Source organism: Phyllostomus discolor, chromosome 2, assembly GCF_004126475.2.
Source record: "Phyllostomus discolor isolate MPI-MPIP mPhyDis1 chromosome 2, mPhyDis1.pri.v3, whole genome shotgun sequence".
Classification (NCBI taxonomy): Eukaryota; Metazoa; Chordata; class Mammalia; order Chiroptera; family Phyllostomidae; genus Phyllostomus; species Phyllostomus discolor.
This window is the reverse complement of record NC_040904.2, coordinates 93,990,726-94,016,118: the sequence shown is the minus strand read 5'-3', so window position 1 is coordinate 94,016,118 and position 25,393 is coordinate 93,990,726. Positions and strand designations below refer to the sequence as shown.

Here is a 25,393-nt window from a genome sequence, read left to right as displayed (position 1 = left end):
GGAGCATTACAGGAGCATTAGTAACTATTGAAAAGACATTTTGACCTATTTCTGAGTTATCAATTTAATAGTATTTGTTGCCAGGAAATGCACCGATGGCAGGTGGGAGGCTGGATCACACCAGCAGTCTGCTCTCGGGGGTCCTCCAGTTACAGGAGGTGGTAATTCTAGTTAATAAAAGGGTGAACTTCAAACACATTTTAACCAAATAAAATTGTAGTGGGAAATATCGTATTACTGATGTTCAAGCCGACTCACAGCTGGGAACATTAGTCAGTATATAGGCCCCAAATTCTGACTTTTCAGCATTTTCAGAGGAGTTTCTGGCAGTGAGAAAGCTCCCAGGCACATTCTTAGGTAGGAGTGGGAGATTTTTAACTAATGTAGGAGCTAGCATAAACGAAAAATATTTTATTCTTTTAGGCTTTTTAGAAATCGTCAGATATTTAAATAATATGGAACCCAGACAGACTTCAGGTGGTTGATCGAAATCTCTGAGAGCCAGGAGTTCTAATTTTTTTGTTGTTTTGGTTTTTTCTATGACATGTTGGCAAATGATAAAAGCAATTCACTCTGCTCACCAGAGATGCTGGGCAGAGTGCCCCCAGCACTGGTCTCGTGCCACAAGAGCGCACAGCGTGGCGAGGAGCACAGCCTTTGTGTCCTGCCGTTCGGATTTGAATCTCGGTGCAGCCCCTACCAGCGGTGAGACCAGAGCATAGTCACCTACCCTCTCTGAACCTTAGGTGCCCCACGTAGAAAATGGGCAAAATATCAGTCTTTCATATTGGTAGGAGGGCCGGATGAGACAACATAGAAAGAAATCCACGTATAAAGAGAAAGCGGTGGGCATGTACCAAGCGTTCAGAGGTGAACATTGTTATCTTCTGCCCTTTCTTTGTCTATGGTTTGCAAGGCTTTTCTTTTCTAAGACTTATTTTTTCCCAATAAAATGCATAGCTTTTAGCATGACAATAAAAGGAAAGGCTGCTATGAATACCCTGCAAGCCGATCTGCTCAGTCCTTTTTGAGTGAGTATCCGTTGGCCACTTCACCTTAACACCAGTTGGCCTAGACTTCCCTTTATTAGCCTCCTCTGAGTTCCTGCAGGCAGATCACAGGGCACATTGTAACCAAGTCAGCTGCACCCCCCGGTAGCACAGACCCGTGTCATACGGGCGCAGGTGAGGCAGTGCAGCACCTGGCGCCTAGAACTCTCTGTGCTGCTTTCCCGCCTGTCCTACCCCAGCTAACCTTGAATTAGGAAAGATGTCAGACATCTTTCTGTGGGGTTGCCTCCTGCCCGGATTTTTTCTAAACTTTTTCCATGTGCTTGAGTTTCTGTTTTCACAGAGATTAGTTCTGATTTGGTTCGCCTACACTTTTGAAGCTCTAAAAGCTTTCCATTGTGGGCAGATTGTCTCAAATACTGTATTTGAGGATGGAAAAAGAAAATTCTGCCCAAATGTAAGCACCATTGAATCAAAGAAACAGTATATTTTTTTAAATTGCATTCTTCGAGAATCCAGACAACCTTGAATCCTTTACAAAAAAGCATATCAGTAATGCTGTCCGCCCTCTTAAAATGACACACACACACAAATGACAGAGGGCCACCGTTCATGATGCTTACACCTTGGGCTAAGGTGTCCAAGAGGCATGCATATGGAAAAAGGGGGTAGTTCTATAGCTAGAACCCAGACCTAGAAGTCAGGACGTCCACATTCTGTTTCCTACTACATGGGAACCTTCTTGTGTGAATCCCAACGTATCCACTGCACCCCAAGTCCACTGTCATTATTTCTAAGGAGCACAGATTCTGACTCATCCTCTGGAAAGGCTATCAGGGAATTCATTTGTTCCTTTTGAAAGACACTGTGATACCTGTACCAAGAGCACTTGACGTGGGCAAAAAGCACTCACTTAGGAGGATGCATCCCTGAATTGTGCCTCCCATCCCTCTGGAGTGGATGAAAGACCAAGCTTTTCACACAGGTATGAGGAGAAAATGATGTCATCCTAATTCCGACTTCTTGTGAGGTACTAACAATCATCTTACTATCCAGGGCTGATGCAGACCCACTGACCTGGCCTGTCATCCATGCTGACTCCTCTTTCTCCCTACATGCTCTTGGGGAACATTAATTACAGGACAACTCAGTGTAAGAGGTATTGTGGCTACAGAGTACATATCCCTTCCCTCACAGCCTAGATAAACCCCTGTGCACACAGATAGCTAGTTGATGAAGCCTGGCCAGATCTCTTCCCTTTTGTGCATTGAACCATTTTAGTAGGTCCTCAGAAGCGTTCTTCCACAGCCAGGAAGTCTTGCTGCTTCTGAACTGTTTGTCCCACATGTATGTGCCGCATGTGGCACTGATTCTGTCCTGTCCTACCCCAGAGTAGATTTATATAGGTCTCATTCTGCCCCCACTGACAGAAAGCTTCCTAAATACGAGATTGCATTTATACATGGTTTGTATCCCCTCAGAATACACCCTCAGAAATAAAAAGTACATAGTGAATATTGTAATTTGAATGAATGAAATTAACAAGAGCATATAAGTTTTGGCAACAAACTATCTTTTCTGAACTCCAGAAGTGCAGACCCATAAAAGAACATCACTCGATTATATCTGTAAACCTTAAGAATTTTTTTTTCCAATTTAGTATTTATAGGTTTTCTTCTTCCCTACTCTTGGTTGACAGTATCTGCACACAGTAAGTGTTTAATAAAAGGCTATTGATTTATTAATTAGAACCATAGAATCAAACAGTGACTTCTCATGGCTTTATCTTAAGATAGTCACTTTGATCCCATTTACATCTTTGTCTTCAGACTTGGTCAACCCCCGCAGCACAGATCTTCTGGGACTTCATTCCAAGTGGCACTCAGCTTAGACTTAGAAGTGGTCATGAGCTTTAATTTGGCCTCTTTATCAGCCCTCTTACAGGGCAGAAGCAAAAAATGTATTTCTGTCTCCCCCTCATTCTCATATGATTGTTACAGAGTTGAATGAGACCTATATAAAAACCATTTAATTCCTGGAACAAACATAATATCAGATTAATAATGTCAGATTGCAGAAGCTTTGGCATCCCAGCACACCAGATCACTTTGTACATCCCATTTTCTGTGCTTATCCGTGGACCTGAGGGGTGAGGGGTTTATTGCTCTTAGCCTTTAGGTCAGGTGCATATGATCTGTACCAACTGCATTAAGCGGCGTGCTCAGCACAAATCAGATAGCTGACATCATAGGTAGGTCCTCTGCAGCCACACAAAAGCTTCACCATTACTCTCCAACCTGATTAGATCCTAACATTCATTCACACAAAATCTTCTGAAACCAGTCAGCTTTCATGCTAGCTCACAAGACATGAATTAGCAAAGAAGTCCAAAATAGATAACACTGTTCCAGTTTTTCTTCAGTTCTGCCTCGGAGAGCTTGTCTCACAGAAAGCCAGGGAGCCAGTCTCTCCCTGTTGAGTCATGTTTACTGTCCCCCGCAGAAAGGTTCCAAAAGCAAATGTAAGAGGTTGCCGAATGCAGGGACATGTGGCGTGCGTGCTACTGAAGTGAGAGGCATAGCATACACCTGCTTTTTGGCTGTGGCAGGCCATCTTGACTGTGCCATGCCACAAGTTAGCATTTTGGATGAGCAATTGCCATTCTGTTGTTTTCTTCTCAACACATGGTGTTCAAAAACAGTTAAAAGAAAACTGTACCCATTTGCTCATCCCAGAAATGTAAAATTTCAAAGAAGCATGCCAAATTAATTTTCACATAATATTTTCCAAGCTTTTTCTTTTCACTGAGAAATGATATTTCACTTTTTGAACTCTTGGCATCCCGGCCTGAGGTAAGTGGGTGCAGTTTCTCTTTAAATGGCATTAAACATATCAAAGCAGGATTATATCTGTCACCGTTTTTTTTTTTTTTCTAATGGAATCAAAATCCTTCAGGGAGTGTCCCAAATCCACATTAATGTCTTTGAGTGCTAATGTTTCCACTGGGACTTTTACATTAGCAAAATACAAGTGTGTGGTTTCCGCCCCCTCTGCTGTCTGTGTGAGAAAGAGATGATGGTGCATCGGCGGGTCTCCGTGGCCTTCAGCTCACCCGTGTCAGGGTGGTAGAGGATGACTGGAGATTTTTGGTGCTAGTGTTTCCTTCTTCCCTCCCGTGCATGGCTCTCCTGTGAAGCTAATGTGAATGCTGTTTCCAGCATGGGTGAATCTGTGGAATCCCAGCCATAAATTTTATTCAAAAACAACTAAACTGCAGTAACCGTCCGTACCATCTATTGAGAGCCTATTACAGCCTACATTTGACCTTTGGTTCTGATTGTGAAAAAAATTAGGCAAACACCTATGATTTCTAACCTCACTGTTGACATTTTTGTTGTTGCTTTTGTGGAATATCAGTCACGTGTTCTTATTGCAATGCAATTTCTATCTACTTCAATCTCTCTTTCTTCTTTCTTTAACAAAGCAATTAAAGTGATATGTTGTCAATTCTTGATTACCAAGTGGCAATGCAAGATTGCAGTGTCATAGATAATAATTATAAGTAAACAATTATAGTATAATAAAAAATAATAAATAATTCTCACATCACATTTAACCTTAGAGTGCACCTTTTTCTTCCATTTGAATATATTCTAGAAAGTTATAGTATTTCTAGAATAGTTTTTACGTGTGACAGAGAAGGGGCTGGAAAGCTCTGTAGCATCCCTCTCCAACCCCTGCCCAGAGTCTCCCTTCTTTCAGAGCCCTCCTGGCCACAGAGGGCTTTCGTTCCGGCACTGATGGGAAGAGCCAGCCCTGGGGAGCTGGGAGGTGCCCGGCTCTCTCAGCTCGCTCTTTGCATACTTTCACTTTCCAGAGCACTGTGGAAAATGAGACTACTTCCTTAGACACGCTTCCTACCCCTTCCTCTTCTATTTCCCACTTTTCTTTTCTTCCCTTTCTTTCTCTACCACGCATGAAACTAGGTGTGGAAGCTTGAACTGGGGTGTGTGTCTGTGTGGATGGTGGAGCGAAGAGAGAAGGGGGATCTCCCGATGCCTGAGCCTACCACTAGGAAAGAAACACAGTTTTTAGTTAAACAACCTTTCCCCACAGCTAAGCCTGCATATGTGAAAGAAAAGCTCAAACCTTTTGCCTTTCCACACTTTGCAGAAGACAAGGTAAGCAGAGACAGTGATAATATCAATTCTGTATTGAAAAAAAAAAGCCTTTATACACAAACTATGTGCTCACCTTAAATATTTTTGAGGATAAATCTCTGTCTACAGGCAGTTAATGGAGAATTGACTGTGCTAGATTTTTGTGGGGACTGTGCATGGTTTTTTTGGTGTTGAAAGAGTTTTGGGGTTCTTGGACTATTTACATTTTTTAGCATTCATTGTACAAAAGCTTTGTAGTGTCCTGTAGACTGTCTTCTATAACTGGAAGAAAAAAGAAGTACCCTTTTATACATAAGTCATTTGAATTTACTACATTAATATCTTCATGGTGGGTCCAGTATCAGTTTGTTCATATTACCATATTTAAATATTAAGGTGGCAGAAAATATGTGTTTCTAATTTGTATAAACTGCACACAGCATAGCATCATATAGCAGATACTCACTAAAATTATCGCTGACAGCATTCATAGTTGTTTCATCTTTGGAAATGGGGATGATGATCTCTACTCTGGAAGGTTTTTATAAGGATTAAATGAGATGATAGGTGTAAATCCCGTAGCATAGTACCTGAAGCATGGCGGCATTCAAATGCTAGTTCTCCCCAGCCTTCCTTTTAAGAGACATGCCTAGGTGACATGAGCATTTCTTTGGTCTTAAGCTTAATAGTAGTGATCTTTTCCCCCATAACCAGATTACCTGAATCACTTATATTAATCAGGTGTTAGCCACTCAGTTTTTATTCATTTCAAAGGAAATCGCTGTTCTCTGCCATATACTAAAATACAAGTGAGGTGACTCAGAGGTTGGGGAGTGTTGGAGCTGATAGACACGGCCCTGCCAGGCCCTCTGCCTGTCCCCGGCCGCACCTCATCTGTGTCCTGAGTGCCCTCACAGAGACCGCACGGGAGCAGAGCAGCATAGCCTCCTTCCTCAGCTACCTAGGGCAGTGGGTTTGGGGTGGATTCTGAAAGAATAACATGCCCAAATGCATAGAACAGCTGAAATTAATGGCTCAAGCTTTAGACTTGGGATACCAGAAACATTCCGGTCACCTCTGATTAAAATATAATGTAGAGCTTATGCCTTCTCTCCTGATTCAAAATTAACAGTTGTGTTTTCTGTTCATCCAAGGGGCATTAGTTTGACTATTCAATTAGTTTGGGTGGCATGTGTTAAAGATGTAAAAGAACTGTATTGTAAACTCTCTAAAACAACACAAACTATGTCTGATCATACACTTTTTACTTTCGTGATACTTGCACAGAGCTGGAACTCAAAAAATGTTTGTCGAACGAGCAGATGAATCTAGCCAGTGGCTTCTTCACCGTGACAGTGGCCATGCTACAATGCAGGCCCTACTTTTACTGCCCAGCAGTACAGTTTACATAGACATATTTTTATCTATATATCTCTCCCTCTCCGTGGATGTGTGTGTTTATATATATTTGCATATATAATTCTTCAAATAAAAGTCCTCAAGGACCCAATTCCACTGGATTACTGATAGTCCTGAATCCATCTGTGGGCTCATTACTGATAAAATTGCCAGCTGTGTAATTAACTCTGTGACTGTTGACAAGTCCTCAGTTTCCTCATTTGCAAAATGACTAGATTAAATAATCACAAAGGTAGAAAACCTTTCCAACTCCATAATTCTATTCTTTCTCTCTAGTGAGAAATGACATGTGCTTTCGAGAGATAGGCTATTGTATGAACTAAGTGCAAGTTTTTACCTTAATGTAAGATTCACAGATGAAACCTAGTTAGGGGGCTAGGAACGTGTACTTGCTCTTAAAACTCAGGGCAGCCATTGAACATTGAATGAGGTATCTTCTCATTCAATTATTGATGAGTTAGACACTGGGACTCAACATGTCAGTGCCAACCTGACCCCCAGAGGGGCCTGCCTTGCCTCTGTCATTCCAAAACAAGAGACTGAAAGCTGCTAAGGTTCCCCTTCTAAGATCCATAAGGGCACGTCCTCTTTGGTGGAATGGAGGCCTGCTCCTTGCAGTCTAGCTTTGTGCATGCTCTTCTAGAATCACAGGGTGTGCTTGGTATTAGTGACATATCTGCCTTAGTCAGCATCACCATTTCAAGAGCAAGATGTTTCTGGTGTTTTCTATTATTTTTTTAAAAGATTTATTTATTTATTTATTTATTTATTTATTTATTTATTTATTTATGTAGTTTGAGAGAGGGGGGAAGGAGGAAGAAAGAGAGGGAGAGAAACATCAATGTGTGGTTGCCTCTTGCATGCTCCACACGGGGGACCTGGCCCACAACCCAGGCATGTGCCCCGACTGGAAATCAAACTGGCAACCCTTTGGTTCCCAGTCCAGCATTCGGTCCACCAAGCCACACCAGCCAGGGCCTGTTATTTCTTTTTACTACCTGCATATGTAAAATGCATTGTGTGTGTGATAGATAGAGCCTGGTTGTCCCCAACAGGAACGTATGTTTTCATATCATTAATATGCTGATTTGGATTCATGAGAGAGAGAGTAAACTGCCTGTATGGTCCAGTACTTCTGAGTTGTGTTTCTATTTTCTCTTCTACGTATGAAAAAGACCTTAAATGTGTCCTTTGGATTATCATCTCCTCCTTGTATATTTGAACTTTAAAATTCTCTTCAAATGAACAATTCTTGAGGCTTCCATTAGGACAGCTGCCTTTGGGTGTGTCCCCGATGACTTTATGGCTGTGGGCATCTCTTCCTTTCAGCTCTTCATGAATATTCTGAGTCCTGGCCCTCTCTCAGAGTCACATGGGCATTCAAACAGTCACCTCTGCCCTAGTTGGTGCTTCTTGACTACCAAAATCACCGGTGGGTCTGTATTGCTTCATCTCTCTTCCAGATGACCCCCACATTTCTGAAGAAAAAGAAAATCTTAACATTTAATTTCTTACATGATAAATTTGGATAAGCATCAAAGTATTAGATTTTGATGAGTGCTAAGGGGAAGACTCAGACAACAGACTCCAAATTTTATTTTTGGAGACTACTTTATAAATGCACAGCACTCAGGGGTTGCCAAGTCTTGCACATTTCAATGAAAATACAGCATTGTTGTCTTGTCTGTGTCAGGATCCCCTCTCTGGTCTGCAGTTCAGTCCTGCTTTGGTTTAATTAATCCATTAAGGTCTATCTTAACCCTAGTCAGTAATGATGGAGGGGCTCACCGGAGCCATCTAGAATGGGAGAAATTAGATGGATAATGATTTCTGTGCTGATGATGTGTTCTGTCTTTTTATATAGTTGATCCCGTGAGGGACATATTTCTTTGGTGTATTCCTGCTGATGTTCTCAAGACAGATATATTACAGAGAAATAAATCAGACTATGAGATTCTGCCAGTGTCTAATTCTTAGTGTGTAAATTTAGTGTTTTAAAATCAAAGCTATTTTTAAAAGTATATTTTTATCAATATAATATTAAATAATCAAGAGGATGAGAGGAATCTGAGAAACTCTCATTTGGATATTATTTTTTATTACACTTAGATGCCATTATGGAATATTTATGTTAATAGCCTTCTTCTGATTACTCCCTCCTCCATGAGTAAACTGTTTAAGATGATTCCCCCTCAGTCCAGTTCAACAAGTGCTTACTGATACATACCACATGCAGGGTAGTTGACAGCTCACAAAAAATCGGGAGACTTAAATGGCTTTATATTTCTTAAATATAAAGTAATGAAATAGTACAGTTTTTTCTTTAATATAGCTATCAGAAGTCAAGACCTGAAGTTGCGAGGCAATACATTAATCAAACTGTATTAGTGAGTACCCACTATGTTTTTCCCCACTATGGGTGAAATTTATAAGCAACTACAATACACATTTAAAATACAACAGATTTATTTAAAGTATGGTTAGGCAGGTGGAGTGCTTTTTACCTTGTGGTAGAGGGTTGGCAATTGGCTGATAATAATCTCAGAAATCTTTCCAGCAGAGCAAGGTTTAGGTTACAATTGGAAGAAGGATAGGTGTTCTTTAGTGCATGAGGGATTGTTCCCCCCATTGAGGCTTATGTGGGAAAGGTTCAGAGACGGACTTCTCCCACTCGAGGGGAGCACTGTCAACAGGATGAAACCAGAAGGCAGAGGAGATTTACTTAGTGGGTGGATATAGGCAGGCCTTAGCAGCACCACTTTCTGAGTGATTATATGTGCAAACCTGCTTGGGAGCTTTCAGGGCTGAGAGCTTGGAATTCACAATTGCTCTGAAGTAGGTAGAAATCTACTGGAGGACTGAAGAGGAAACTGTGACTGTCCAACCACTGAGGGCATGTTTGGAGAGAGGAGGCAATTTTCATGTTTTAGGAACAGTGTAAGCAGGAGCTGGCCGAGGATAATATTAAAAAATGTTTCTTCGAGTTAAGATCATTATAAGAATTTGGATAGCACAAGGATTTTAAATGAAAAAGACATTGCTCTAATACAAAATTTGTGGTGCTAGCAGAACATCTAATCAGAGATATTCTAAAGAGGAAGTGTTAACTGAGTTAATGTAATTAGCCATAACTAAGAGAGGTGGGCTATAGAAAAAGGTACATGAGTACATACATCTACCCTTCAAATGAGCCTTAACATGGTGCCTTTTCGGGGACAGATAGTAAAGGAATGTTGAAAGAATAATTGAAGGGGTAGGATTGAGCCAAGATTTTAAACTACAGAAACCAGAGACAAAGAAAGAAGACATTTTGAGAAGATTTTTACAGAAACAGTAACAACAAACTTGAAGGAACCTTGCAGGATCATCTCAGCTACTAACCAAATTCTGTGTACAGGAAAAAGGAGGCCAAGAAGAGAGAAGTGGTCCAAGAAAGCAGGAATGACTCGTAGAAGAGCCAGGACTTAGACACAGGGGTCTTTGGTTATGGTCAAGTGGTCCTTCCACTGTGCTGTGCTGCCTCAGTGAAGGACTTGCCTCACCACCTCTTGCAAGTATCATGAGTTAAGCAAAGAAAGGCTGGATTTCTAGTAAGCCAGCCAGGTTGACACAAACTGACTTGTTCAAATCCACCGATGAGAGTAAAGGAGAGGGGGGTATAAAATCTCTGTCACTGTTTGAGCTGTGGCTGGGATGATCAACAGAAGAAGGGGAGTGAATGGTTTTGAGCGTTTCAGAGTAACTTTTCTGCCTGCTCAGTATCAGAATCACGTGTACATGGGCACTGAGAGGCACACAGCAACACAGTTTTTCAAGTGTAGACGCATATTTATATTTTTTTATGTATCAACTCCTTTCACTTTGGTCCTTAATATTGATGGAACATTATAGGGATCGCATGTCAGATTAAAATAATTAAATTGTTTCTAGACTTAGTTGGTTTAAAACAAAAACACTGAAACTGAAGAATCCTTTGTTCTAACTTGAGCTGAAAGATGGGTTTGCTTTGGACCTTGACTGGCTTTCTGCAGTCCAGCCACTCAAAGACTTGGCCAGTGCTATAGTCCAGAAAACATGCCATGCTTTGTTGCTACATATTTCTAAACTGGCCCCTTTTCTTCAGGAAGACTTCCTAGGTTTTGCCTGAGTAAGGACCATAAAGTGGAGCCCATGCTAACTACAACCGTTAAGGCCTCGTGAGGGATAGAGAAGACTCGGTGCAAGTGTGACATGTTGAAGGGACTCCCCTGCATAATGTGATCCATGTCTTTAGGAATAGAGCTTTGCTCCCATATTAATACATTCTGGAAATTGCTCAAGAGGCAGCTTTGGCATTAGAATAGCAACTTTCAAAGCAGTGAACGTCAGCACTTCTATTTCTCCTTCTTCTTGGCGTGCATTACATGAAGCTGGAAAGACTAATTGGCTAAATGAAGGGACTCAGTGTCGCAGAGTTGAAAACCTGGCATGTAAATGGAGAGGTGGGGAAACATTTTGCATGCGTATCTATATGGCCTCCCTTTGTGAATTATCATAATAGAAATGGTTCTGCCCCTTCTCTGGTTTCCCTGCTAGATGAGTTGGGGTGTGAAGTGCATGGCACAGAAATTCACCAGGCTTTGTATCTGTGATTACTTGTCTCCGTGTGCATCTTTTCCACTCCTAAATTGCATGCTTACCTAAGGTCGCTGAATAATACATTGCTTTAAAAAATGTGTCCCTGAATTAAAGTTCCTATATGACAGGGATAATGTGGCTGCATATAGCTAAATACTATAAAGAAAAAAATGAGCAAATGTCATTTTTAAAGGCAAACAAGAAAATACTTGATTTTGTATAGGTGTTAGATTTGCTTCCTTGACCCCTGTCAGGAATGTGTAAGGGCTGATCAATAATGGGCTTGAACAGCTCATACAAAATCGGCACCCTGTGGCAGGAGCCATCTCTGCATGTAGGGTGGTTAAGTCGCTGTATCCTAGAGATGCTTTGTGTGAATGAGTATTTCCTGATAAGCTGTACAACTCATTTTTAACTTTCATAAAAAGCCAAGGTCTAAAACACATTTGGTTCATCTGCTCTGCCTTCTAGCAATACTTTACCTAAATTGTCACAGACAAAAGGAGACAAAATGTATTTTATAAAACTTATAATGGGACATCACAGTATTTCATATGAGGATTTAACATCTCCTGAAATGTGTCAGAATTTTATAAGTAAAGTAAATCCCTGATCTTCTTAAGCCCCCTTTTTAAATGTTTAATCTGAATTATAGATAAAGAACATCTATTAACACATCATCTTACTGAGAACCATTATCAAATCACCTCTTAAAATATTTGGGGCCAGAAGGAGGGAAAGTTCTTTGACCTTTGCCCTGAACCCTCTCTAAGCTTTTCCCATTTCCATTAATTATGGAACTTTGAATCCCAAGGTTGATATAAAACATGGGGTGAATTTAAGTTATGTACTTTTTTGTTAACTTTTGTCATCATTTTATTTTGAAAGCACATTTTAAGCTGAGTGAAATTTATGAAAGCTGAACCTGATACAGTAAGAGTCTGGATTATAAACACCTCACAGACTAGCAATGGTTAAACGGCTGATCACTGAGAAAGTAACTTGAAGTCACTGGCTATCATTATATGAAATGCTGTGGTTAAAGAGTAGTCTGTGGGAGCTCGTCACTGAAAGAGGGCTTTGGTGACTCAGCTGAAAGCAAGGTGAATATTAAACATTGATAAAACCAAATTCAAGGATATAAAACTTGATTCAGATAGCAAATATTCAAGTGTTGCCCTTTGGTCATGGAAGAGCCCGATTTGCCTAGAGAAGAATGTGGGTAGAGCTTGGCCCTTGCAGCCAATTAGTAGGAAGTGCCATTTGCATGTTGCATTCTACCCAAGAGGGGATAAAATGCGGTGAACTTCGACTCCTGTCTGTCATTGGTCATGCCACTCTAAAGGTGACATGCTTTAAAAATATATATAACATTTTTTGCCCAGTAGCTTATCATATCATTCCATTCATCTCATCGGTAAATGAATAGAAGTGAATATAACTACGAATGAATATAAAGGTGCAGGTACCATTCTCCTCAAACGGGAAATGGGGAAGCTGAAGTTCCGTGAAGTTAAGTACCTGACATAGTGTTATCTATCCAATCAGTGGTAGAATCAAAACCAAAACTAGGCTTGGTGTCGGGAATCTGCAGTATTGTTTTCCAGGCCAAGTGGAGCAAGTTATGTTTAGTTTGATTTCAATTCATTTCAGAATCTGGGCAACATCTTATAAAATGCCTGATTGTGTCCTGTTTTCCCTGTAGATTTCTAGAAAGGGAGCCACAATTGGGGGTGGAGGATAAATCTATTTCCTGACAGTGAAATGTCTTTGCTCTTACAATCTCATCAGCTAAATTACCAGAAAATTCATAAGCAGTGTCAAACTCACACAAGCTGAGTAATGACAGGTAGTGATAGAGTCACAAAATGTACCTTCTTGCTGTGTGTTCCTCACACGTCAGGCTAAAGTGGCTTTCACAGAGCTCTCACTGGTGATTATATAAGGTCCTACTTCACCGCCACCAGGTTTGCAGATCTTTGGCACCAGGGAAGAGGTAGCAACAAACCAAAGGGGCTCTGCCCTTTGTCATCTTAGAACGGCTGCCAGGTGTGCTGTGAATCCCAGTGTGAGAAATCCCGGGACAAGGTAGGAAAGCAATAGCATGTGCAAAGGACGCAGTGGTCTACACAAAATGTAATTAGTCCCCATTTTTCTTTATTTGTGACCCTACTGTTGTGCCTGATTTAAATCGAATAAGAAGTCCTCCAAATTTCATCTCCTTCCCCATTCCAGAAGGAGCTATGTACAGAGATTCCCTCCTGCTCAGCCCATGCATAAGACTACTCTTTGGGGTCATTCTGTGAGAGATCAAACAGGGATATGGCCATAAACTCAGTGAGGTGGGGGCTGGGGGAGGCCAAGGGATATCGACCAGATGAGGGACACTGAAGGAGAGGGAATGTTTTCCCTGAGAGGTTCCCAACCACAGAGAATTTTATTTTAAAAATGACAGCTATAGTCTTAAATGACTCTAATGTCTTATTTTTCCCCTCATCAGGAAATTAGCATTCTGAAAGTTAGGTTTTGAGTGTGTCCTGATGTGTGTCTAAATCTAGAGTGCATTTTTATGGCTGGGTTATAAACCCATCATAATCGTGAGGGGTTAAGATGGAACGCCTTCAAAAGATAACCTATACCTACTGCAGGCTTGGAACTCGATTAGCCCAGCTATTAAAATCAGGAGGACAAACTGTTTCTTCCCTGGATACAAAAGCTGTTAGGCTACGGCCTGACCCAGTACAAAAGTTTTCTGAATCTCTCTCCACTTTACTAAACGTCGGCTCATTGCTGCTGTCTGCAGTGAAGCTGTTTACAGCTCTTTGCTAAGTGGAAAGTTCAAATCAATTATTGTCCATTAGAGTTTAGGTATAACTGATGAAATATCCCCGGAGGAGTATTGTAAATGTATCAAGATGTCCTTCCCCATTATAGAAATGGGGACGCATAGTGAATTACTTACCTTCTCTCTTACCCTTAATGCCTCTGAAAGGCTGCTGGGCAAACAGAGCTTATCTTGTCTTGCTGGGGTTTAGAGTGAGGACTTCATCATTTGCTGAACACATGTAGTGAGCCAGCAGAAATTTTAGGTTCCAGCTCCCATTATAGCCTCCCTAAACTCCCTTGTGGGCATAAAGGTCTAAGAAACAAAAGATACAAAGAACACCCTAATAAATTATTATAACTGCCCCCGAAAAGTGCCCTACAACCAGGTTCTTTTGGAAATGATAAGTTTCTTGTTAACAAATAGGAAAAGATTTGACTCCAAATTTTCAGCAAGTGACAGTAAGACTGAGTCCCAGATAATTTGTGCCAGGATTCTTTCTGCCATAAAACTAGGTCTTCTGTATCAAGCTTCAGCAGGGTATAAAAGGAGACCCACTCACTGCTCAGGTGCAAAAGGGATTCTGTTATCAGTAACAGAATTGAACAGTGCCTTTACCCTATAGAGACTAGAACCAGGGGGGGAAAGAGGGTCTCGTTTGTGATCTGCCGTGCCAGGAGATGGAATAGAGGTTCTTGACTTCCTTTTAAATTTGTCTGTTCTCTTCCCCTAGTCCTGCCCCATAGCAATCTTCACTCCCTAAAGAGCCTGAGACTGAAATACATGTGCACTCATCTTGTCATGGGAAAACCTGAGTATTATTCCTCAGAGGACTATGATTTTTCAAAAACCAGAAAGTAGCAGAGAAAGGTCAAAGGAGACATCATTCTCCTGTATCAGCCTTTCCTTCTTCCATGTGAACAGGTGGGCAAGACACCTTTTTATCAGGAGCCAGTCCTGTTCGGCTCTAGTGGCTGCACTGTGGGGGAAACAGTGGACACAATTCCAACGTGATTCCACAGACCAGTCGCACTGGAGATGGGAAGCACCTTTAAAATGCAGCACTGGTTTCTTTGTGTTCCTCATAACTCCGGGGATAACCTCAAAGATGTCTCTTTGTGCTAACAGCTCTGTCCGTGGTGCTAAGTAGGAAATTGGCTCGACTTCTTCCCTGTGTCCCATACTGCTTACCCCCAGCTCTCCTGGGTCTCCCAGTCTTCTGTCTATAAAGGTACTAATTGCTGTGCAGTAAATCTGGTTGAAATGGAAACCAAGCTTCCAGGTTACTTATAGGGTCAGATTTTCTTCTAGGTCACTCAGATAATGAGAGATTTCATGTTGTTTTGCACTTTTACCTAGGTAGATCTGTTGCCTTTTTTTTTTTAAGTTGACAAGACATCCTCTGGAATCTACCTTTAATTGTTAAACCATCACTCCTTTACCAGACAGTGTACTGCAGACACTGTCACCCATGCAAAGGGAACAATACAGTTTCATGCCCATCCAAATACCCCTCCCCTCAAATGTACATGTAGTTTCTGATAATTTATGATATTCAAAGAGTTACTTCATTTCTTTCCCCGAATCTGTACCAGTGGCCATTGCACTGCAACACTCAGCATGCATAGGATATATTTCTCTTCATTCCAATTTCATTTATTCTACCTGGTATATCACTTGTTTTTGCAACTCAGACTGAATGGTTGTTTCCTCTCGGTATGTTAGGAGGATTATCTTACATGCTAAATTTGGGACTAAAATTTAGTGATTAAAGTCTAAATCCTTTAAGGTGGCATTATACAAAGAGAACTGTCTTCAGATTTGTCCTGTGTCTTAATGACAAAATGCTAAACAACTATAAAGATCCCTATTTTCCTTTAGTGAGGAGAGCATCTGGATTCTCCACTTAAAAAGCAGCCTGAATATGAGAGTCTGAAAGATATACCCACAGCACCAAATATGTGTTGAAAATTATGTTTCTGCCTTACTACTTAGGTAAGGGTGTATTTAGTCAGTCCCTTTCAAACCAGCTTCCCTGTTCCGTAGCCCATTTTGCCTGCCCTCTTTTGAGTACCAGCCAGCACACCCTCGGCTGCTAACACGCTTGCTCAGATTTAAGGAGCAATCCTGATTATCGAGTTTCTTCTAGCCATTATTTGTGTTCCAAATTATCTTACTATGTCTGTATTAATTTTCTGTTTCCAAAAGTAAACTCCATGTATTTTAAGGCAGTACAGTTTCTTTTTTACATTTTCCAGGGAACTGGTGTTTTTAATGTCATGTGAGGACAACATTACACAATGGATCTTTGGCAGGGATACACAGAAATGAATACCGTGTGCGAACAAACATTAAATGGCAGTCTTAATTACAGAGTTTGACTCTGTTGTTTTTAATGCCCTTCAATTTTATAATTTGATGGAAAATGCATCAACACAGCTATTTTCTTTCTACCCTAAATGATTAAGGATTGATATACCCCCAAGCCATACTAGCTTGTTAGTTAGGTCTGTCGGATCAGGTAGGTCCTACATTTCATCCACTAGAGGGCAGTAAGGATACATATCCACACCAACCAATATGTGCAACATATGGTCGATGTGGAAACATAGTAGCCATAGCTTTCGTGTGTATGAAAAATTCCCATTACAGTGTTGCTTCACTTATAATTATATTGAAAGTAAACACTAATTCACAGACGGACTACGCATATTTTATTTCAACATACCCCACTAGTGTTTTGTCTGTTCTAGTTTAAAATGCCCTGAGTAATGAAACTTCTACTACTTCCCTTGAGAAGCTGTATCAAAACCCAACTGTTTTTTACCACTTTTTTTTTAGTGTGTGTGTTCAAGATCTATTAGTCCTCCTTCAAGTTCATTTAGAATTCTATTATGTACTCCCTTTTCCCTCACAATAAGTTTAATTCCATTCATGAAACCAAATGTTTATTGAGCTCCTACTATGCGTAAGACATCACTAAGTGAATGAGTGGCCTCACAAAAAGGGTTGCAGCCCTGCATCAGATAGGTTTGCATGAGTCAGAAAGCTAAACCAGGTCAAACATCCAAAGAAAAACTGGTCTGAGTTCTATATTAGGTGATATCCAGAAAGCTGTGAGAACACTGGGAAATTTTTATTTGCGCTTAGGTTTCTGTATCAGAACTCAAAAGGTATTACAAATGCATGGCAATATCAGATATCACATAGAGAACAGTGAGGTGTGCAGCTGACGCGGCAGTGGGTTCATGCCAAGCAAATGACCTGGATGCTTACTAATGAAGGTTTGATCCTTCTTCCTTTTACAGCTGGTTGTCAGCTTTGCCAAGAAGCGTCAGGACCTATACTGGGGCTCTTTATACCCATTTATGAAGGCTAGGAAACGGGTCTGTGAATCTCTCCAGGGGATTGGCACCTTGCTGTACATCGTGTTCTATCGTCCATTTTCAATTATTGACTTTCTGGGTCCAGTCTTGGTCACTACACAGTGGGAAAGAGCTCCAAGTTCATGTGCAATACTCTGGTTTGCATCATTAGTTTCTTGGCATATGCTTTGATTATTAAGTATCTGAGGGGGAGGGTGGAAGGAATTCAAGCCAAGAAAGTTCCTTTAAGGCTAGCACTCATAATTACACCGTTGTTTAAGTGTCTTTTTTCCCCTTCACATAAGAGACATAGCAAGATTTTTTGTTCTCTTGGGTGTATTCACCTGGAAGGATTTCTGTGAGGCTTCCCTGATCACCAAGAGCAGTCTCCAGTGGACATGTGTGCAAACAAGAACAGCTCAGACTCCAACTGTAAAAATTGAATATTGTAGAAATTCTAGAAATGATACTATTATTTTACTAACATCCTTTGAGACTCTGTAGGAAGTAACTTATTCTCTAGAATTTTTAAAATAAAGTCATTTCTGTTGACAATCAAGAGAGCAACAATGTGGTTTCATAGATTCGTTCTTGAGGAAAGTATTGGGAAGAGTACAGAATTTACACAATAACATAGTCCAGGTGTTCTATCGCAAACAAAACTTAGAGCTGAAATTTATGTCACCTGTAAATAAATCCACATGGGTGTTTTATATGGAAGTAATTAAGTGCAAATGTGCAATAGCCATTTTTGTGTTTTTGTTTGTTTCAAAATACCAAAGGTGATTAGGCCATACTATGAACTAATTACTTAATTTATTTAAGTTGAAACAAGTTTTTGAGTTATACAAGGGCTGAAACCAAGAACTCATTAATTCATTTTGCACATCACTGAAAGAAACAAAACAAAGAGGGTAACACCTTTATTTTATTATGCTAGAACACACCAATATTTTGAACACTGATGAGGACCCGAGTGGTCAAAACATCTGTATTTAGTAAAAAAATAAAATAAATAAACTTTTCCCCCCACCATTTGGTACTTTCAGTGGTGTGCTGAAATTCAGAATGAATTACTAAAGGTACTAAAATAGTGTGTCTTTTTTAATACATTTTCCTATGGAAAGTTCAAAGGACTCTTCAAACATATTTGAAAACAGTAAATAAATAATCTACAAAACTCAATATTTTCTTAAATTTGAAAGCAAACCACAGTCATTCTGGAGCTTTGGACTCTGTACACCAAGTTTCAAACCAGAGCATATTTTGGTATTTTGATGGTTGAGTTATAATCCCCTGAAAAGAGGGACTGCTTGTGTACAGTAAAGACAGCTGCCATGGAACTACAACGGAGCTACTAAAATAAAACCAGTGTTTCCTTGTTACTGCTGACCAAGAGATGTGAGACTCAGGAGGCCGGTCCCATGGGCCATAGGAGGGGCTCTATTGGCACTCCGTGGCTGTGTGCGTGGCAGCACCGCATAAGTACGTGGCCAGGTTGGAGGAGGAGAGGAAAAGAGGAACACGGCACGCTCATGGAACCAAAGCAAAGGGATATGAAACACAACCCTAGATGTCAGAAGCGAACTGAAGGTGTCAGAGAACAGTTCTGACCTGAGGTTACTTGTTCTAATGTTTGACCCCCTATCTTCTGGGTTCTAATCCCTCTTCTAGTTAGTTTTTAAAGTACTGCTAAGGAATTCAAAAGATGGTATAGCTGACCATTGATCAGGTGGTTGATATTGTTGCCTGACTTAATTTATATTTTTACATACTCTTTTATGACATGAATCTCATTAGCTGAAGTGAAATTCTGGCATGTGATTCCCTCCTAATCACTGAGTGTCCTACACATGGTCAAAGTCAAGGCTCAAATATTTGCCAAAGAGGTAGGGGCTCAAGCTTTCATACGGGTCAGTTTGTTTCCTGTTACCAAGGAACTGGGGTGGTCTGCAGCAGAGGCAGGCTTCCCTTTTCCCATGTGAAAACAGGAAGAAAAATACCTGTAATTTTCTATTGTTATGAGGATTTGCTGAACTATTTGTGTAATTTTAAATTCAGGGAATTCTCTTTGGATTAATATCTCCTGGGAAGCACACCCTCGGCTGATTTGAGGGGTAACAAATGGTAACCTTGTTCTTATACCACAACAAGCTGTAGCAATACCGTTGGCTCCCATTAGCTTTGAATTATTTTGCCCAGGGGCTCAGATGTATTGGTACTAAGCCCTATGATCTCTCTTGGCAGCTTTCCATTTTAACCTAAATTAGAGTCTTTGACTATGAAATAGTTTTTCTCTCTACCAAAAACATTTATCCATTGACCAAATATTTATTGAGCAAGTAGTATGTGTGAACCACTCTACGGGGCCATCCTATTTTGTATGGGAACTGAATCTGTGATGTTAAAACCTCACTAAACCTATTCTCAAACCAAGAAAGCCAGCCAGACAAGACTCACAAAATTGGAACTTTATCTTTTTGAGGATTTTATTTATTGATTTTTAGAGAGAGAGGAAGGGAGGGAGAGAAACATCAATATGTGGTTGCCTCTCACGTGGCCCCCACTGGGAGCCTGGCTCACAACCCAGGCATGTGCCCTGACTGGGAATTGAACCAGCAACCTTTTGGTTTGCAGCCCACGCTCAATCCACTGAGATATACCGGCCAGGACAAAATTGGAACTTTAGATTTGAAAGGAGTCCTTTACTATACAGATGAAGGCATTTAGGCCTAGACTGTTAAGTCATTTTGTCCAACTCAACACATCCAATTAGTATCAAGAGCCAAAACCAGAACTCAGAGCTGCTGGTCATCACTCTAATGTTCTGTCCACTATCCGCTCCCCTTTGCCCAAGGCAAAGGGCATGAGCCAAACAGAGATCAGCCTCAGCAACCGAGCTCTGGCAAGATTAAATCCAAGGGGCTGAGCTGACTGGTCTTCACTGGCATTTTTTTACCAGGATGATGCTATAAAAATTAAGTATTATATTTAAGATTGCTGCATGGAAGGAAAGTCCAGTCAATAGATGATGTTGCGAGTCTTTTTTTTTTTTAATGCATATAACGTCTTTGTTGAGAAGTTTTTCTCTGGGTTCAGACAATAACCCCTGACATTTTCCTCTTTCTTCTTTGAGCATATCAGTCCCTTTAGTTCAGTTAAGCAATGACATCATGACATAGCTTTGCCAGGTTCAGGCCTTATTTGCAGTGAGATTGTCAAATTATCATTGAGGGAAAATAAGTCTTTAGGTAGGAAGTGTTCTTAAATAGTAAAATAATTTCTGCTCAGAGAATTATTTCAATCCTTTCTAAATGATTTTTTTTTTGTTTAATTGGCCAGTGATACTCACTATTGGGTAGTCCCTCTCCAAGGTATTTGAGTATTTGTCAAAGCAGTGAGTTGCCGATCAGTGTTACAAAAACCCATTTCATCTGTGGTTAAAATCCTGGAACACAGAAAAGGGAACAGAAATGTAAAGAAGGAAAGGAGGGGAAATCCTGGGAAAAAAAGACTATAGATGACTTTACTTTTACCTGAATTTTTAATAATATGCATAAATGGTATTACATTCACTTGTAAACAAAAACAATAATCCTGAATATATAAAAATGAGTGGCATCATGTTACAAGGACAGAAATAAAGATACAAGTATTTACCAACATATTCAAAGGCACAAATAATTTTGAAAGGTTTTTTGTTTTTGTTATGAGGGACTGAAAGCCCCTAACATCTGTTGCCACAGCCTTTATGTCAGCAACACTCCTGTATCCCAGAGTCTCCTGCAACTAAATTTAAACCCTACAAAATAAGGAGGAAACCATCCAGCGTCTGGGAAAGTAAACTCTGGATTTTTTTTTAATTTCTCTTCTCCTCTTCACCATATTTCTTCTCACTACCTAGGTACAGCTCATCTTCCATTTTATAATCCAGACAACATTATCACGAGTCAGGCAGCCAGGTTGCTAGAGTCCATGATGTTCCTGTACTTCTTAGATGTTAATTTTGTTGAAATATATCAGCTTATATTAGGAGCACTAAGAATGAATCTTTAGACAAACTGATAGAGAAGAAACAATTACATTGTAGTCTGAAGTACTCTATAGTTTCATGCATTGCTAACCATATGTCTTCACCTTCTCATAATCTGCTTGCTTTTGTTTCCTCTTAATGAAAGCTGGACACATCTTAATGTAGAGCCATAGATGTTCACATGGTTTCATAGCAAGGAGCTACTGCACACACAATTTAGATACTGAGGGAAACGAAGAACAAGACTTCACGTAGCTTTAGCAGGTTACACTGGTCATCTTCAACTGTTCATGTATCAGGTGGCTGGGCAGAAAACAGCAGCAGTATGGGAGTAGCTTTGGAAGCCCACAGCCCTGAGTTCAAATCCAAGGTCTGCCACTCACCAGCTGTGTGAGTGCTATTAAGTTACCTTTCCTCTCTGAACTTTTCCGATCCTGAGTTCTCTCATCTGTAACATGCAGGCAGTCACTGCCGAGAAAGAACAGCATGAGATGACTTAGGCAGTGTGACATGTGTGGCTGTAGGTTCAAGAATTTGTGGCACTTCTGGCCCGTGTGTCTAATGTCAGCACTACAGCTGGCCCCTACTTTCTTATGATCATGTGGTTGTGAGAAAAGCACCACTGGGTCAGGCCTAGGACCCATCAGCTCCGCATTCACCTCTGGTCACAGGACCAGGAAATTGTTATGTAAGACACAGTCGTCCTTGTTGCTAATTTCAGGAATTAGAGTTACTTTCCTCCAGACATCCTAGTTTCCCTGAATAAACCACTATAGATGTATTATCCACAAATTTAGCTAAGCCTTTGTGATACTATTTCTGTCATCAACCTTTAATGAATTTTACAAGTTTACTACCTACCATGTAAAGTAGTTTTTTACTTTGTCTTAAATTGTTTCTTTTAAGGAGTAGTAAGATGACTTCTAATCCGCATATACTAGAATTTGATAGATAAACCCATATTCACTTTACTCTGGGCTTTCATTCCTTTATAGACATTTACCATATTCCTTTCAGGATTTGATCATTCTAAATGGAAATCTTCATCTTATATCATGGTTATTTTAACTGAGGTCGAGCTTTCTCTTGTATATATTTATTTTATGAGGTACTTCATCCACAAACAGTGTCCTATACAGGGGTTGCCATTACGTTGTGCTAGAGTTGTTGTGATTTAACTCCCCCCTTCCTTCGTCAAAATTGCATCCTAAGTATGTTCTGGGCTCAACCCAGAACGATCTTAATGTGAATGCGATTGTATTTGAGCCCAGGTTCAGGGTGGGGGCAGCCGGCAAAGTGTTCAACAACAGGGCCAAAGAGGAAAAAATATAACCGAATACGTGATTCTGTCTGTAGCAAGGTGAGCCTTAAGGAAAAGGTAGAGTTTACTCACTCTGAGGGTCCTGAAGAAGGAGGTACCAGGCAATGCTTCCCTAGCCCATTGGTTCCCCTGGAGCCGGAACTTGGACAGGGAGCGCTAGTGGGCCCAGAACCAAGTCTAGGTTGGGTGGGCTGGTCTGCATTGCTACAAGAGGCGGGGGCTACCATTTTGACAATGCCAGCAGAAATCTAAGACTAAAGAGCCTAAAACTGCTTACCTCTCCATTAGCATTGCTAGCACAAAGTAAGATTTGAACTTTGTATGACTCATTATGAGTGGGTGGCAACCTACTGAGGAGGCAATCTGTGAACCCAAGGTCAGCATCCTGGTGAGAAACCCCTGCGCACAGCAGGCAGCACTGAATCAGAGAGCTCTGTCCTCCTCAGCTTGGTCAGAGCATTTCCTGCTTTGTTTCCAGTCCAGTTTCTAAGGATGTTTGTTGGCACATTGTCTGGCCTGTACTTGGCCCCATGGTCTCCAGGAAATAAGAATGACATTTCCACAGTTCTTTTGAGAATACTTTTATATAGGTATCTCGCTTCATCCTAACAACCCTATGGTAACTCTCCATATTCCCATTTTATGAATGAGGAAAACTGGTCAAATTCAGTGATGCATACAACACTAGCTAGCAGAGGATGGAGGGAGAACTGGTCTCACACACTAACCTATGTCCTTTCCACGTTAGCACCACGGTGAAGGCCAGGTCTTCCCCAGACACCATCCTGAAAATATGCTTTCATTTTTCCCTAAATGTAGTTATATTCACTTATACTGAAGTTGATCTGAATTATTTTGGACAACAGCAAAGCTCACGAGATCACCCTGAAGATTTGGCCTTTTGGTGGCCAGAATTCCAGTAATATACAGATTTCCCTGTCTTCTATGACATCCACGTCACGTGGACAGTGGAGAGTGTTCACTATGTGTGTGGACATACAAGGACATCCAGAGAGGAGGTCGTTTACCCCAGCCTCTTCTCTTTTTCCTGAATTTCCTTTCCACATTAAAGCCCCACTCCCACACATTAATTTAAATGAGCTTCAGTATTATTTTAATAAAACTCAGTGGTGTATGTGCCTTATATCTTTCTGTACCCTTCCCTTCTTTCTGATGGGATAGAATCCCTGAATGATCCTAGTGAATTCTGAAAAGCCTTAGCAGGGGGGATAATGGGTAAAGATCATTGCATTTCAGCTCCCTGATCTATTACACTCCTGCCTTTCACCAGCATGCAGAGTGCTGTGTTTTTTTCCTAACAGAATAAATTAAATATGAAAGAGAAGGACTAATGTAATTCAAATAAACATGTTAATGACCCTATTTTTCCATTTGGTAACTAGACCGGATGTGGTGGAATGCCAGTTTTTTACTGAGCCTGTAATTTAAAACTTTCAACAAGGACACTTTTTTTTTTTTTTTTTTTTGCTTTTATTTCCATCCTCCACTCCCACCCCTTTTTATTCTTGCAGACACTCCTTACTGTCCAATTGGTTTTGGAACATGAAAACTGTCCTCATTGCTCCCCGGAGTCACATGGGGGCCTGGGGTAGCTTATCTCTGTGGGGTGGCTTGTAAGTCTTTACTGGTGATTACCCTGCCCAAGCTCTGGGCTGTTGAGGGGTGTGGGAAAGGAGGCAACCAGTGCATTCGCACACCTCCTCTCTGGCCCCGAACCCCCATTTTGTGGGGTTTTGGTGTTTGGCATTTACATGCTTGCTGCTCTAGGCAGTACTTTGGCATTCAAATTTGGGACCGGAAGAGCATTTAGTGTTTTTAACCCTGTATGTAGCCATCAATTCCGGTGACATTTTTATGCATCAAAACTGAGAGCTTGTTGTCATCCATACTGAAATCCTGACTGACTTCGGCATGCCCCCAGATGACTCCCTAATGTATTCTCTCCCCTGCCACCTCTAAGCCACCTATCTCCCTCTGCACCCCAAGAGGAGTCATTGGCCTAGCAGCCCTCTACTCCTCCCCCAGAAAATGGACTGCCCAAAATGAAGTTCTTCCTCTCTTCCAGACTTCAAATTTGACACCTGTCTGCTACATTTACAGTTGGTTAGCTGAAGAGCCTGACTTTTCTCCAAACGGTGTGTGTTTAATCCCTAAGTTCTCTGCCACCCGCAAAATGGGGTGACCCGTTGGCATTTTACCTGCTAGATTAGCTCTCTCTTATTTCTTTTACTTGGGTCACTTTCCAGTGTTTGAAGGAAAACTTTTTGATCTAAACACATTTCAGTTTTTTCCAATTTACACGCGGTGGAGGGAGAGGGGGCTCTGGCCCTGTTACTTCCTGTTTGTTTTTGCTCTGGAGAATGCAGACCATCTGTGTCTCAGAAACTAGTCTACAGCCATCGTGCTGATTCTGGTTTTTAACTTCTTAGTTTTTCCCTCATTTCTCTTGCAATAATTTTCTATTCGTCTTCCAAAAACTCCTAAACCCCTCATTAAATCTTTCTTCCTGAAATTTCTTATCTTAATAGTACCTCTGGATACAGTTCCGTCCCCATTAAGGCCAGGATTCTAATTAAGTAAACAATAATGGGAGAGGGAAAGGGGGGAGAGAGGAAGCAGTAGG

The 25,393-nt window shown here is 40.8% G+C and overlaps 1 protein-coding gene across 13 annotated transcripts in view; it reads left to right on the top strand.

Moving 5' to 3' along the window:
* Positions 1–25,393, top strand: part of ZBTB20 (zinc finger and BTB domain containing 20) — a 708,962-nt gene that overhangs the window by 582,578 nt on the left and 100,991 nt on the right. For 2 of the 13 annotated variants that reach the window (XM_036017297.1, XM_036017290.1), the window contains exon 1: positions 19,981–24,905. The exons of 10 other annotated variants lie outside the window; for them this stretch is intronic. The gene's annotated coding sequence lies outside the window, so the exon portion shown is untranslated. Of the gene's footprint in view, positions 1–13,173; positions 13,295–19,980; positions 24,906–25,393 lie in introns of those variants that run through there. One more of the 13 variants, XM_036017293.1, reaches the window with a different exon arrangement.